This window comes from Lethenteron reissneri, chromosome 25 (assembly GCF_015708825.2).
Source record: "Lethenteron reissneri isolate LAM-NWPU_2019-01 chromosome 25, ASM1570882v1, whole genome shotgun sequence".
Taxonomy (NCBI): Eukaryota; Metazoa; Chordata; class Hyperoartia; order Petromyzontiformes; family Petromyzontidae; genus Lethenteron; species Lethenteron reissneri.
In genome coordinates, this window is record NC_083803.1 from 12461659 (window position 1) to 12477627 (window position 15969).

The window sequence follows — 15969 nt, forward strand, 5'->3', positions numbered from 1 at the left end:
AGAGTTCACCACCTCATGGCAATGCCTGAATGTAGGTATAATGGCGGGATGTACCATTTCTCCATTGGCATTCATAATGGCAATGGAGGTTATCATCAGATCCTCAAAATGGGTTGCTGGTGGACAGCGAGTCGACTCTGGTTTTCGCCTCCCTCCACTCAGAGCCTACATGGACGACATTACAACATTGACCACCACTGTCCCATGCACCAGGAGACTGCTCAGAAAACTCGAGGAGAACATCAGCTGGGCCCGTATGAAGATTAAACCATCCAAGTCACGCAGCATCTCGATTGTGAAGGGAGTACTCTGTGACCTGAAATTCTTCATCGGAGATGACCAAATCCCAACAGTGTCTGAGCAGCCGGTAAAAAGCCTTGGAAGGTGGTATGATGCAAGCCTGAAGGACAAAGACCAGGTGCAACAGCTGCGCAAAGACATCAGTAGTAGCCTACAGTCCATCGACAACACCCAGCTACCTGGAAAGTTAAAGGCCTGGTGTCTGCAGTTTGGTCTCCTACCCCGGGTGTTGTGGCCCCTAGCAGTGTATGAGGTTCCAATCTCAACAGTGGAGAAGATGGAAAGAGGAGCCACGAGCTACTTAAAGAAGTGGCTCGGAGTTCCACGATGCCTTACCACCATAGGCCTCTATGGAGATGGTGTCCTCAAGCTGCCCCTCACCAGTCTAACCGAGGAATTCAAGTGTGCAAAAACCAGGCTCCAGATGACACTGAATGAATCTCGAGACCCAGTGGTGAGCAACAACGCGCCGACCTTGGCAACTGGGCGCAAATGGAGGCCAGGAAAAGCAGTCCAGGAGGCAACAGCAGCCCTCAGACATGCTGACATTGTGGGTCATGTTCAGCAAGGGAGAGGAGGCCTTGGGCTAACTAGCCGTGCTGCTTGGAGTAAGGCCACTGCACCAGAGCGGCGGAAGATGGTAGTGCAGGAAGTACGCCATCAGGAGGAGGCTGCAAGGTGGGCCAAGGCAGTCTCTCTTGCCAAACAAGGACAGTGGACTCGATGGGACAGTGTGGAGAAGAGGAAGATCAGCTGGAAGGATCTGTGGGCCATGGAAGCGAGGCGGTTGAGCTTTTCCATCAGAGCAACATATGACATCCTTCCAACACCAGTTAATCTTCACCAATGGTATGGTGAAGATCCGGACTGTGCCCTCTGTTCCATGCCAGCCAACCTCAGGCACATTCTCACAGGGTGTAAAACAAGCCTCACCCAAGGACGCTACACTTGGCGTCACAACCAAGTCCTTAAAAACCTTGCGTCCGCCCTGGAGGACAAGCGAGCTGCCACCAACTCCCTACCACCCTCAGCAGCATCACACCCCTTACGGACGACCTTTGTCCGCGAAGGGGCTAAACCACCGAAGAGCGGCTCTACACCAATAGAGCGAGACCAGCTGCGCTTGGCCTGCGACTGGAAAATGCTAGCTGACATTGGCCGGCAACTTGTGTTTCCTCCGGAGATCGCAACCACCACCCTAAGACCTGACATGGTGCTCTGGTCCCGTTCGCTCAAGAAGGTCTTCATCATTGAGCTCACAGTACCCTGGGAGGACTCAGTAGATGAGGCTTATGAGCGAAAACATCTGCGCTATGCCGATCTAGCTGCCGAAGCACATCATCATGGCTGGAACACAGAAGTCCGACCAGTGGAGGTGGGCTGCAGAGGTTTTGTTGCAACATCTACAACCAGACTGCTTAGAGACCTGGGAATTAAGGGCCAGAGCCAGCGTTCGGCAATCAAAGCTGTATCGGAGGCGGCAGAAGGCAGCAGTCAGTGGCTCTGGATGAAGAGGAAAGACCCCAGCTGGGCCCCAAAGTGAGAGGGCCAGGAGGTATGCAGTCAACAATGCTTGACTCAGGGAGGAGGACGCCCCTGCCATGCATAGTCCCATGGGATGTTGGCTACCAACAACAAGGCAACTCCTATGACTAATTGGGAATGGGACGCAAGCGTAGGATTGATCACCCTGTCGCTGGCCGCCTTTGGGGAGGGTGTATAGTATGAAAGGCCGAAACACCCTAGGAACCAAAGGGTCACTACTGACGATGCGCTCCCCAAATTTCACCAGGCTCACTGTTCATGAACTCTTGGAAGTGCTTGCACAAAGGATAGTAACATCTCATCCTGTGTTCTTTGGAATCTAAATTTGAGAATTAAAAGTAGGAGCCGGGACCGCAAATGAGGGGAAATTAAAGAAACAGTTTAAAACGCCGAATGATAAAAAATGTAATGCAACTGCAGTGGATATTCATTGTCATTGCTGCAACAGTAAAAAGTGATATGGATATTTAAATAAACTCTAACAATGCCCTGTTAAATAATATGCTCTATCTGTAGTGCAGTGGTTGCTCAGTTATTAATGCACTGCACGAGGAACCTGGCAACCTTAATTTGATTCCCAGCCATTGCTAACACCAAGTGGCATCGAATATCTGAACCAATCCTGGATTGTGCCTAAAACTAACTCTCCTTGACCAGCTGAATAAGTATGGTCAAACAAGCCCTATGACCCACATTGCATGAATAGACCTTCATCTATCAGCGTGCTAACCAAGCCCTTGAAAATATAATTCTAACCACCAAAAACTTTGGTCATGATTAACATTTTTTTGGTAATTATAACTTTTATAAAGAATAGGGTTACATTAAATTAAGGATTCCATGTTGCTTTTTTTTCACACCATTCCTTTTTAATTTGACGGTGCCACTTTATTTTGTTTCGGCGTGTACTTTTTTTTTATTGACGGTAGGTATTTGCAATCGGTGTAATAGCATACAAGTAATTTGTTCCATTGGCCTATTGTTGCATGAACACTCACATTAGCGGGTCGTTGATAAAATATTATTGCTTTGGAAAAAGATAATCATTGTTCTAAGTATTCGCCAAGCAAAGAACTGACATAGTACATTGGAGAAAAGCAAACAATTCATTGGAATTTTTAATATTCAAAGAGCCTTCATTCTGAAACGAGCATCTGGCAGGGCTGATTTCTGTGCTCGTACGGTTTTTCTGAACCAGTGGTGGAAATTCCCCATTGATCGGTGGGGTCCAGTCTTTCCAGAGGGCAACTTAGTGGCACCGTGGTTTTAGAGCACTTGACTCGATTGGGAGGTTTCAAGTTGAAATCCCACTTGGGAGTCAATTCACCCCATCATTCGTCTGGGGTTGATAAAATTAGTACCCCTTTGTAGAGCGTCAATAACACCCATCCTGCTCATCTGAGCAAGGAGACACTTAAATTCCTTGATGTGATTACATATGAATTACTCAGTGTCTTGTCTTTCTAAGTGGATGACATATGGCTGGAATCCTGCAGTCAGCCCTTTTCGCACAGGCCTCGGGGAGATACAACATCCAGTTTGAAAACACGGCATCTAAATATAGGGGGGCCCCTCTTTGGCTGTGGAAAGCGTGGGTGCAACTGCTGCAGCCAGCAGAGCATGGAAGAGCGGCGCTTTTAGCAACAACCGAGAACTGGGAGGGGGTTCTTTTTCCCATGTGCCGCTATTGGGCAAGACCCAGTTACTAATCTTTTGGTCTTTGGCTTTACTAAATATTATATGATTACTTTTTGATTATTCCCAATTATGGCTGTGTAGGTTATATAGTGGTTATAAAATCACCAATAGCACTAAAAGGTAGTATTGAATGCGCTTTGTATTTAAGTGGATATGGAGACCAAAAGACGTAGCGATTGTAGAATCTAGCTAAACATTGTGTCCTGTGCTGTTCTGAACAAGTTTGGAGTTTTGCTCCTATTTTTTTTAAGTTAGTCAGGAACTCGAGTCGCATCTGCAGTGATGTATTAAAACACACTTGGGTGATGCTGCAGTGATGTCGTTCGAGCCTTCCTGACTTATAGTGCTCCTGGCTGACATTAAATGCTCCGTTTTATTGCTCTGTAAATAATTGAGAGACCAGTTGCTTGCGTACAGTTTTTAAGAAAATGTCGGTTAACATTCAGGATGATAGAAGCTTCGTAAAATAATTCACTTTTTCCAATTATGCCACGGTGATTTAATTAATGGTGAATGAATAGCACACTGGTGCCATTTTCGGCAAAAATGTAATGTTGGCTGTGGGAATCGTACCATCGATCTTGTGCAAACTGGCTCGGTGGCAAGTGCTTTGACCACCACATTCATTCGGCCATAAATTTTCTTTAAAAAGATTCTTTTAATAGTCCACAATATAGATATTTCTCATGGCTCATGTGTTCAGCGTGGTATTTTCAATCAGCACTTGGTGAGAGGATATGGCAGATATGTGCATGGGCAGCTAATGTCTATTGCGATGGCTTAAGCATTATTAGGCTTCTCAATGAGTGGTGCATTCCAGACTATACACTGGGTAACTGGGCCTTTTGAGACCCTTGTGTAAATTGAGCTCTCAAATTCCCTCTGCTCATGCCCTCATTGGTCCAGGACTTGTTCAGCATGTTCACCTGTTCGATGAAGTTTGTGTCGCAAATTGGCCAGCTGTGTGCACGGGTCCTTTGGGGCTACAAGAAGACTCTCGATATGACACTTACACTTTCAGTCTATTTACAGCACTCATTAATTAGACATTTTAGTCGGCCTCCTCGCTGTATTGCCGGGTGTTAATAGTCCACTGCAAGAGCGGCTCTGTGGTTCAAGTATTGACTCCTCATCGGAAAGGTTGCAATATCAAATCCCTTTAGAAGTTGACTCAACCGATCCCGTTTTTTAGGGGTAATGACATGATTACCATTTTGTTAAACTCAACAATTGTTGTTCTTTGAATAAACTTGGGCCCCACCTATAGAATGTGGAACTTTGATCACTTGTTCAGGACTGTCAGTGGAGATGGACACCACCCAAGCACTCGTAACGTTTCAACATTCAAAGTTTGACAAATTAACGCAGTCATCATAGGATGCATGACTTGCAGTGTCATGGTATTTTTAGTCTAGGTTGCTGTAGCACTGACGGTGCGTTCAGACGACTCAAATACCCCAGCCTCCTCCCCCAACATCTCACGCTCCCAGGGGCCTTCACGCGAAACGTATTTACACCACGTGCGTTACATTACTATACAATCAGCAAAACTCTACGGATATAGTTCTGAATGTTATAGTACACATTTCATAAAGAAATACATAGGATTCCTCGTGAAAATATTTTTCTTTGGTTTTCTCTGTGATCATTACTGGACACTGCCTAAATCTCTGCTATGTTGCCACGATTTTTTTTCACTTCTACAAGGCGGCCGAGGTTTGCTCTTGGAGTAATGAAAGAGGCACTGCTTGCTCAAGGGGTGGAACATTCCCTTCGGTTAGCCAATGTAAGACAGGCTGTGCTTTCACTTTCTTTTTTAATATAAAAAGCCAGACATTCTCACAAGCCCAAATTTCAACCTGTGCAGTGAGAAAACTGCAAAACGATTCATTCAGACTGCGCACGCACGTGCTCGGCGGGACACCCCGGCAGCTGCGTGTTCGCTCTGAATTTAACGCCGTCGCATTCCGTTGGAGTCCAGCCACGCCACGTTCCTAAAATATGCAGGGTGTGCTGAGTCTAGTGCCACGAAAATTCACAAACCGCTTTCAGTGGTCCACGGTGAGAGCCTTGGCATGGCATGGCCTCACCCATCCATATGTTGCACGGAAGTGGCGAGGTGGCAGCTTATCTCTTAGTCCTGGACCAGTTGGCTGCTGGGGGGAGGGTGCCACGTGGCCCATAAGTGACCGTATTCTGCGTTCTATTTGGGATTTTGTTGACATTGTGTCACCAGGACAAAATTCTTGATGCGGTAGGTCACGTTGGAGCCGGGTGTCTGCTCAATTTTTCCTGCCGCGTGTGCCGGCTATATTTAACGTCAGAGCCGGAAAGGGCCCGTTCTTGTGCTTAACCCCTGATGTTGACATCAACATCAAACCCGGTTAGGTGGTTTTCCACCTTGAAAGAAGTAACCTTTTGGCTGCACTGCGATGGGATGCATATTTTTCTCAGACAGTCATGACCTATATGCAGTCTCTGGCAGTATTTACGTAATAGTTTTACTTAAATCGTCTCCATGTGCAAACGAGTGGTAGATAGTTTGTGCTCATCTCCTTTGGCAATCTTTTTGAGCCAGTGGTGGCAGGTAATTCTGTGACTTGAACAAACACCGTTGACTTCCACGAAGTTGTACCTATTTTTATCGGTTGCAGAGAGATGATGGGCGCTCCGTTGCTTATCCATGAACTTGACCTGTGGGTATTGCTGCACAATCTATTCTTACAATGCGGTCTTGATTGTACGTGATTATATTTTACAATAGTTTAAGTAATTTTATTATTATATCACGTTATAAATGAATATGGAAAATTAACGCTGTGCACGGCTTTAACAAGTGAGAAAGTATCAAATGTAATCAAGACCGGAAAGGTGTTACCTTTCCAGACAATAACACATTTTGTCTTGGACTCAAGGTGATGCTGTGGCAACTCGTAGTCCAAAGGTTGAGAGTTCAAATTCTGGTTCAGGGTCGACTTGTCCTTTTTCCACTCTGGATCTAATACACTGAGTGAGTGTGTCTTGGTGGTAAAAATTAACATGCGTTGTGTCCATCTTAGGAATGTGAACGTGGAATGTTTCTGTGCAGAAAAAAACATCTTCTGCGGAGTCCCTTGGGTATATGAGCTTACACCCACACTCGTGCATTGTGATGCATGTGTGATTATACCCACACGTGTCCTTTCGATTGCACATGCAGTAATCATGGCAGTACACAGCACACTGTAATTATAAGAAAAAATACCCCACATTTATTTTTACAGTACTTAGCCTGTTTTGCCCACATTATACACATTTGGGCATTATTATTGGGAAGCTGTCTGGCAGGTTTCAACTTACACTGAAATGATCAGCTGTCTCTACTTAAGAACCTGCAAATATATATGAAGTGGGTTGACCAGGATTCTAACCCAGGCACTCGGCAGTGTCAGCCCAGTTCTCTGACATTGGCATTAACCCCATGAGCCAGCCATCAACCTCAGTGCCAGACTCTTATTTAAATATGGAAAATAAGCAGACTTTGTTGGCAAAAGGTACGACTCTCTAACTGCCACCACCTCTCTGGTTATGAGCATTGGTACAATTCATAGCATCTGACATTATTTTTTTGAAAAGCGATTTTGTAAATACTGCCTCATGCACAGTGCTTTGAAAACAAACCTATATGCTTTACTGGTTGCACACATGCCGTATTTCGTGAGTTTTGTAAAACAAAACCGCACTCATTCCTCCAACAGCACTGGGTTGTACAGATTGCTCTGCTGCTCGGTGTGTACGTGTTAGATTTTGTGTGTGTTTGTTACCCACGTGTATTCGTCAAGGATTCAGAATTTGTAACCTATGACCTCCAACAACCCTACCCCCTGTTTTTGAAGCCTCTTCAAATCGGGCCATTCATCACGATGCAATATGCCTCCCCCTACCTCCTCATCCCCACACCCTCATCTCAAGCCACCTCTCTCTGCCTCTCTCCATCTGCCCCCTTTTCTCTGCCTCTTCCTTCCTTTCCCTTTAACCAAGTGCTCCTGCACTGGTCTTAAATTCCATCCAGATGTGAGCGGCCTGCTCACTGTTGCCATGCCCATGCGGCTGGGGCTTTCGTACAAACACATAACAGGAAATGACAGAAGCAGAACAAAAGCGAGGGGTTTAGAAAGAGGGAATGGGATGCACGGAGGTCCTGAGAATCGGACAACCTCCCAGCCAAATGTCCTCGTGCGATCCACTCGTAGAACAAACTTTCACACCAAGTCAAAATGCTGTCCTTGGAGGTCATTGCTGTCATTGCAGACATCCGTATTTGGCTTGTTGTAATATTACATACATTATTATAAATAATATAAAATAATAAATAATAATGTATAGGATTGTCACATTGCACTATGGTTAAAGTGCTCATCTCACTTTTGCAAGAATAAAAAAAAAAGTCGTGGCACGATTTTTGTGGGAAGTCAGCAGTGGTGGGATACCAGATCTTGCAGTAGGTACGTGGAGATTCCTCTACTGACTCAGGACCACTACCAGTGATTAGTACTGCCGCATAGTCATTTGAAAATGGAGACACGGACTTCCTTTCCTATAAAAAGGCTTGTAAATAAATAATGTGTGAACTGTGTTCAATAGTTGTTCCTTGATTAGGCAAGCTCAGTAGCACGGTGCAAATATAATTTCACGTGAGACGTTTTGCCGTATTTTTAGAGTTCAAGGAATCCTGCATAGCTGTTTGAGCATATGGATCTGTGAGAGATCTATGTACTCAACTGGGGGAGGGTTCTAATATGAAATCGCATCTGTGGAGGGTAGAATGTGTTCTTTTAATCCTCCTGGCTCGATGTGCCAAGGTGTTCTATTTATTCGCAGTTGTCATTTATGAAGTGAATGAATGTATTCTTCATAGAACCAATGCCGAATAAACCCAACGTTTTTATTTTTTATTTAGATTTTAATGTACTTTTCAGTTTCCGGCCGTCATAAGGCAAAGACACTTCTCGTTAAATTTGGCAAAGCATCACGTAGTTGGTGAATTGCCCCAGAAGACTAGGTCTCTCACCCAGCACTCTGATGGTGCTCCCTCATGCTCTATATGAAGTGGTTTGCTGCATATCAATGTAATTTTTATTTATATGTAAATACTAGCAGTGTAAATTTTGACTTAATTTTCGTGACTGCAGGAATTTATATTCTTTGGTTCTTTCGGTAAAGTCACGTAGATAGAAAAAATAAAAATAAAGTGATAGAAGAAAAAATTATAATACAAATAAAGTGAGTAAAAATACCACGACGTTTCAATCGCAACACAAGCGGTCGTCATCAGGACGGTCGTCATCAGGACGACCGCTTGTGTTGCGATCGAAACGTCGTGGTACTTTTATTCACTTTATTTTTATGATATTTTTTTCTTCTATCTACGTGACTTTACCGAAAGAACCAAAGAATACTAGCAGTGTATCCATCCATCCCCTCCCATCCAGCAAAACTTTTTTCTCATATAGTATCATAATTATGTGCCTTGTTACATTCCGTATAAACACTCAAATTATGTTAAAGTTATGCTTGGGTCATATTACACATAAACAATTTTTATTAAAAAAAAAACATTTATGCCACTGATGGGAAGAAAAATCTTGACTTTTCATACAGTTAGATTTTGGCATGTTTTTTTGCATTCACTGGTCACAGGCCTCAGATCATGAACTTGCTACACTTAAAAAGTTGCTTTAACTTGGGCAAGAGTTCATGATTTTAACTCTGGTCATCAGGGAGTACTGGTTCATTGCTTTGGCAAATACCTCTTCAGCTACTCAACCACTTATTCTGAAAATGTTAAATTCTTAATGATCATCATCTTATAGATGTGCCCATGGGGACCAGACTTGAATTGACATCACAAAAATGAATTTTGCATCTCCATGGTAAGTAATGCATTTAATTCAAAGCCTTTACAGACTGACATTCCATAAATTAATACAAGGCTCGTCATTTTGAAACTGTACCCTGTTAAAGCAGAGCTTTTAAAGTTGTTGAATTAGAGAAGTCTGGTCATTTTGTTTATAATTCTAGATTGGAAGTTTTCGTGACGGCAAGGATCCATACTCTTCGGTTTTTTCGGTAAAGTCACGTAGGTTAAAAAAGAAAACAAATATATTAAATCACGACGTTTCGGAGGCAACACAAGACGGAAGCTTGTTTAGCATGGCGTCGCAAAGCAACATATCGCTTATTGTTGTCAAAAGCAAGAATAGAATAGAATTATAAGTTATATAAAGGGTCAAAAGTTGGACGTTGGAGCACTTGCCATTTTTAGTGTCTGCATGCACTTTCTTTTTTAAACGAGACCAAAGCAAAATATTGGCTTCCTTTAAGGAACTTAAACATGTTATACATACTTCAAAAGTGCACTTACTACCTTTCAAATATTAATTTCTTCAACTTTTCTGTTTGTCTGTCTGAGTTCCTGCTGCCAAATAAAATGCTGACATTGCACACCTGCAATATATAAATTATCCACTAAAAATGTGATTTAAAAAAAATGGTTGCTTATGTTAACACTTTTTTTGCAGAATATAGAACTACTGAATGCATGGCACTAGAGGTTTTTTAACTTAACTAGGTTGTTATTTGCTTGAGAAAAGGACATGAAAATGCAAGTTTAGTTAGATAGAAACATTTGGAGTTAAGAATTCTCGGCAAAACAGCAATCTCCTCCCGATTCATCTTCTTTTCACAGTTTGACCAAACAACCCAATAGTCAACCAGTCCAAGCCAGTCCAAGCTACACTTGGTTACAAAATTATTTCAAAATGATTTTTCTTATAGCAGCCGTTTGAGTTGGCAGTGTGGTGACATTGCCCCTCACCCATCCCCGCAAACCGCACACGGACCCCTACACCCACCGCCCCGTCTGGGTAAGACACTTGTGCCAAATGCCACGTTCCCCATGTGGCGAGGCCAGTGGGGTATTGGGTAGGCAGTTGCACAGAGACTGGACTTTATATATAAAGACAAATATCCCCCATAGAGGCATGTACACCACAGAAGCAAGTGCTGTAAGTGAGCACCTGTCACAGCCAGCACAGCACTTGAAGGGGGTGGTGTGGGCAGCAGCATGCCCAGCTGCCTTTTTCCCCCAAAAATGTCTTACATTTACATGCCACACCAGGTTCATGCTTTATATGCCACTATTCTGCAAGTTTTGGCATTTAACCCAGGTCGTTGGGATTCAAGTGCAGTGCACTAACCACTGCACCGCTGCTCCCCTTGTTTATATACATACACACATGTGTGGATGATGTACGATGGGTTATGATTTGCAGATGCTCACTCAGGTTTATTCTCCGTTGACATTAGTGTCTGCCAGAGTACTGGCTGGATGTTTGCTCTACTACTACCATGCCCCGAGACTTGACCTGTGCCTTCTGTGTCTGGAGAGAATTAGTGTATTTGGGACGGCAATGAATAGCTCTATACACATGATCCAGCCCTGCCGTGCCTTTCTGTTTTATCATCACCTTAGTGTATTTTTCCTCGTCTACCATACTGCTGTGATCTGTGCTATTCTGATACATCTCAGCGATATTTGGATTCATAACAGAGTACGTGAACCACTGCCATTGAGCAATGACATGTTTTGAAAATTATCTCCGGAGATCGCAGTGTTGTGCAGGATCAAAGTTTGTAAGTTTGTAGATTTACTTACCGACAGATGATAGTGGCCTAACCTACACTGCTTTACAGTATTTGGTATTTTGGCAGTGAAGCACGAAAAAAGTGTGTGTATAGTATCTCATGTGTCTTGTAGACTGCACATGGTATGCACAAATGTCCTTGATGAACAAGGTGCTACCATACATGAACAATCTAACCTTTTTATGAGGCGTGACTGCACATTCTAGCAGTTGGTGTGCGCGCTCCTTGCCAGTTTGCACTATTCAATTTCCAACATCCCTTGATAATTGTAGGAAAATGTTAAGACCCTGTGACATCATTTGCAAGAGTGCCATTGTGTAGTAGTATTATTAAGCAGAAACAGGATGGTGTCATGGCAAAGTGCCTAACTTGAAACTTAAATCCTGGCCAAGGGTTCTATTCGCCTATCCGTCCTTCTGGGGTCAATAATGTGAGTAACAGTGTGAAGGAAGTCAACTTGGAATTCCTATGAATGAAGTCGAATTTTCACCGCTTTCTCAGCATCACTTTGAGCGCGGCCTAATGCTCATTTTGTTACAAGTACGTAAAGGACAAAAGCCGAATCTTGACAATGCCCTTCAACTTAATTACCTATATATGAATATTGTATCTCCCTGTTGTGTGTTGTACAGGTTTGAACAAATATTAACCAACGTTATTTCATTGAAATGTAGGCCGAGGAAAATTACTTGTATGACCGTAGTAGACCTTCAAGGAATGTGTATATGATAATTCATCGAGTTAACCAACAACAGACGACAACAAAACCCAACCCACTGCAAACGCTGAGCATTGCAAGTTCAAGTCACATTTTTTTTATTATCTACTTGCTTTGTATTAGAGTTGAATGCTGCCATTATACAATCAGATTCATGTTTAGCAATGTGAAATTAACAATAGCTATCTCTAAGCAACGGCGGTTTGCCCTGGTTAAATCAAATACATTTAATTAAGAACAGGGAAGGGCTGAGTAACTGCTGATGAATCTGTGTGTGTGTGTGTGTGACCTCAGCAAGCTGGCCTCTTTACACGATTCGTGTGCTAAAAATGGGGCTCTTATGAGCTGTTTGCATCGAAATGTTTCCTGTTATGATTGGTCATGCTGGTGAGGCAGCCGGCATGATGAGGCTCATCTGAGAGCGTTTATTATTAGAGGGCCAGATTGCACACGGTCACTTTGCCTGCTGTTTTTACACAAATGCATCTTTCTGCGGTTATGTACACGGTGGGGGGGGGGGGGGGGGGGGGGGGGGCAACAACCACTCGACATTGAGCGGTTGCTGCCCTCTCTGTGCCATATTTCTTCTTTGAGCTTGTACGGATGGTGGTGGGTCTCACTATGCATTGCTACTTGTGATTTCCTACGATCTTCCAATGAGCAATGTGCAACCAAAGGGTGTTGCTGCTGAAGGGTGCACAAGGGGCTTTCCTCTCAAACGTTACCCACCACCTCATAGCGTACTGCATTCCAAATTTGTTTATTGAACTCAAATCACGTGGTCAACTTCTCTCGTCCATCGACCACACATTTCATCGTCGGTGACAATGTGCTCCCTTTGGTGTCACTACCCGATTTGCTCGTTAACTTGTTCATGTTGCTGTTGTAGGAAGCCGCTGGAGCTATGCTTTTGTAAAATCTCTCTTGAACACTCATTTCTTTAGAACTGCTTTTTGTGTTTAGTTTGTTGTCCTTCGCCCGCACCTCCGATTAGCACGCTTGGCTACGTTCGGTGTGAAAAGTTCGACGTACATACAACACGTAGAGATATTTCCTTGGCCTTGCTGCAATGAAGTTGGTTTCATTCCTCCAGATAAAAACAATTTGTCACAAAGCCTCCATATGTAGGACTAGTGCTGTGTGAATGAAGTATAACTAGGTAGTTGCTGCTGCTGTTTTTACAATGTTTTCAGTGGCAGTATCAACATGAGTACTTTGCCATGGTGGCAATGTCGATTCATCATGATTGGGATTAGCCAGTGGTTAGCCACAAGCTTCAAATTGTATGTCATGCGTGAAAGTCTGTTTCGGGGTTGACTACGGTGATTTTTAGTTATTTGTTTACCCAAGAAAACCTCAAATCCTCATTGGGCTGTTAGGTAAAGAAAACTGGAGTGCTAGAATATAATATCAGTACCACTTGGTGACAGATCAGTAGTGATTATCCTGTAGAGATGCCGGGCCCTGCCACATTCGTGTGGAATTTCCATCGCTGGCTTAGGACACCCCAGTGTAGATGAAATGGGTGCTGCACAACACTCAAAAGTAACATGTTTTTTCTTGCTATAGTGGCATTGCTTCACGCTGCATGCAGCGAAAGTGGTATGGCTGGCCACAGGTGCTGTAAAGAAAGTAACATTTGGTCGCACTTAACATTCTTACAGCCGTGCTGTTGCAGTAAACAGCTGTCTGGCCAACTCGCCCAGTGTAATGCCCATGTGCTTTCACTGCGGTGGCTTTTTTTGCTTTTCGCTGTACTCACTACACAACAGTGGCGGAGTGTGAAGGAAGTAGAGTTACCGGGATCTTTAGTTCAAAGCTCGGCAATCGCTCAGGATTTGAGCAAGTTTTCAAGTGACACAAGTCAGTAACTGTACAAACAGCCATCACGTATAAAATTTGGGTTTTCACTCAACCGAAAACGTCAAGTTTTTGTGCAATAAAAGTACTCTTTGTTGAAGTAGAACCCTATTGGAAGTGACTTTAGAGGTCGTTTTGTGATCGGGTTTTTTTACTGTAGCTATTGCGGTAAATGACGCGATGCCTCAAATCACAATTGGAATATTATTGTAGATAATTTTTAAGGCAGCTTTAGGAATATTGACATCAAACCCTCACTGTTTGTCTGCCCCGTCCGTTTGTCCATAGTCACGTCACCATTTTCATTATAAAGCCCCATATTCTGGTCGCTGCGAATTTAGCCACAACGTTTACCAATGCCATTGCCGAGATCCGTATAGTTTTTTGCGCAATTGAGTACAAAGTAAAAAAATAATACATTGCTCTTCATACGACTCCGAGCGGGTGGTTGCGCACGTAGCTTAGGAAAGGGGTGAAAGGGGTGAAGTGTGCACCATGGGGGAGGGAGGGGGCGCTGTGGAGGTTGCGTTTGAGGAGGTGGGAACCGTGCTAATCGGAGGTGCGGGGGAAGGACAACAACCTAAACACAAAAGGTAGTTGTAAAGAAATCAGTTTTCAGTCTAGATTTAATTGTGCATATCTCAAAGTGGCTTCCTCATATCGGAAGGAAACGCTTTCCAGGTGGCCGCAGAAGCGCATCTGTAAGCGCGCAATGCAGTGACCGTCTTTGTTCGATAGCTCGCCAAAAACCGCTGCGAGGATGACCAGAGTTCGCGTGATGGTTTATGCACCTTGACGAGATCAGCAAGGTATTGTGGTTCATTTGTGACAAGCACTTTGTGAGTGATGAGTGCGACCTCATGTATTCGTTCGGCAACTGGAATCCAATGCAGCTCGGCGAGCACTGGAGAGATACATTTGGATCTTGCAGTACCCGTCACACTCACCCTTTCCACGGGGTGCCCAGATCGGAGATGTTGGGGCCCGGGGAATATGCCCCCGGGTGTGCCCCCACACGAGTTTGTTACAGGGGGAGGGGTGAGTGAGTGCGCAGGGGCCACATGTACAGTACGTTTGTGTGAATGTAATAACGAGTTGGTGAGCTGCGTCGGTGAAATTGTCTTCAGTAAATGTATTGGGGCACACAGAGTTGTAGAGGTTCGGTGATAGATAGTTGCAGACAGTGGTTGCTCAAACGAGTGACACAATGCACCTCAATGAGTTGATTATCTGACATCACGAGGCTGTCTCTTGTAAACCGCAATAATCTACAGTGGAGAAACAACTATCTGTCTATTGCTTGTTTACTAATCTTCCTCCATAATGATGGTGTGTCGATATATGTGCTTATCTGCATCTCCACATTAGTGTGCTGCTTTGCACCACTTTTTGTACGGTCAACTCCGCTCGTCACGATATTCTTGAAAATGTCTCACGAAATTGTTGTACATCTGAAGTTCTTCAAGATATAAGGATGTGGCGTAGGCATCTCTGAGCAAAAATACACTTAAATTTCGATTTAAAGCTTTCGTGACTGCAGGGATTCATCTTCTTGGTTCTTTCGGTAAAGTCACGCTGTCTCCCTGACAGACCTGGTCTTCACCTGAGGACGGCTGCTTGCGTTGTGTCCGAAACGTCGTTAGAATTATTTGATTATGTTTTATTTTTATTATTTTATTACTTCCCTTCTACGTGACTTTACCGAAAGAACCAAGAAGAAAAATACACTTGTTTATATTCTTATTATATTCTTGGTTCTTTCGGTAAAGTCACGTAGAAGGGAAACAATAAAATAATACAAATATAAAACAATAAAATTATCACGACGTTTCGACTGCAACACAAGCAATCAAGCAATCATCATCATCATCAGGTGGCCAAAAGTTTACTTAAGTTACAAACACCATTACAAAGATCCCCATGAAGGGCCGAGTTTGCGAAACAAAGCAGGTTGGGTATTGCCAAGCTCGCAGCTAAAGGACATGTTAAGGCAGGCTTGGCTGCAGTTCCAAAAGTTAATATCTACAGTGTAGGTGATTCACAATTTGACAATGTCCTCTATGAGGATATCCAAACTTGGCAGACAGAGATACTCTTCACTGGTATGTCCTGCTCCAATATGGGAGTGTAGTTCATAGAATTCATACAAGATGGCCCGATTT

General features: G+C 43.6%; 1 protein-coding gene across 1 annotated transcript in view; it reads left to right on the top strand.

Moving 5' to 3' along the window:
* LOC133347248 (protein Smaug homolog 1-like) overlaps nt 1-15969 on the top strand; it is a 60399-nt gene that overhangs the window by 15930 nt on the left and 28500 nt on the right.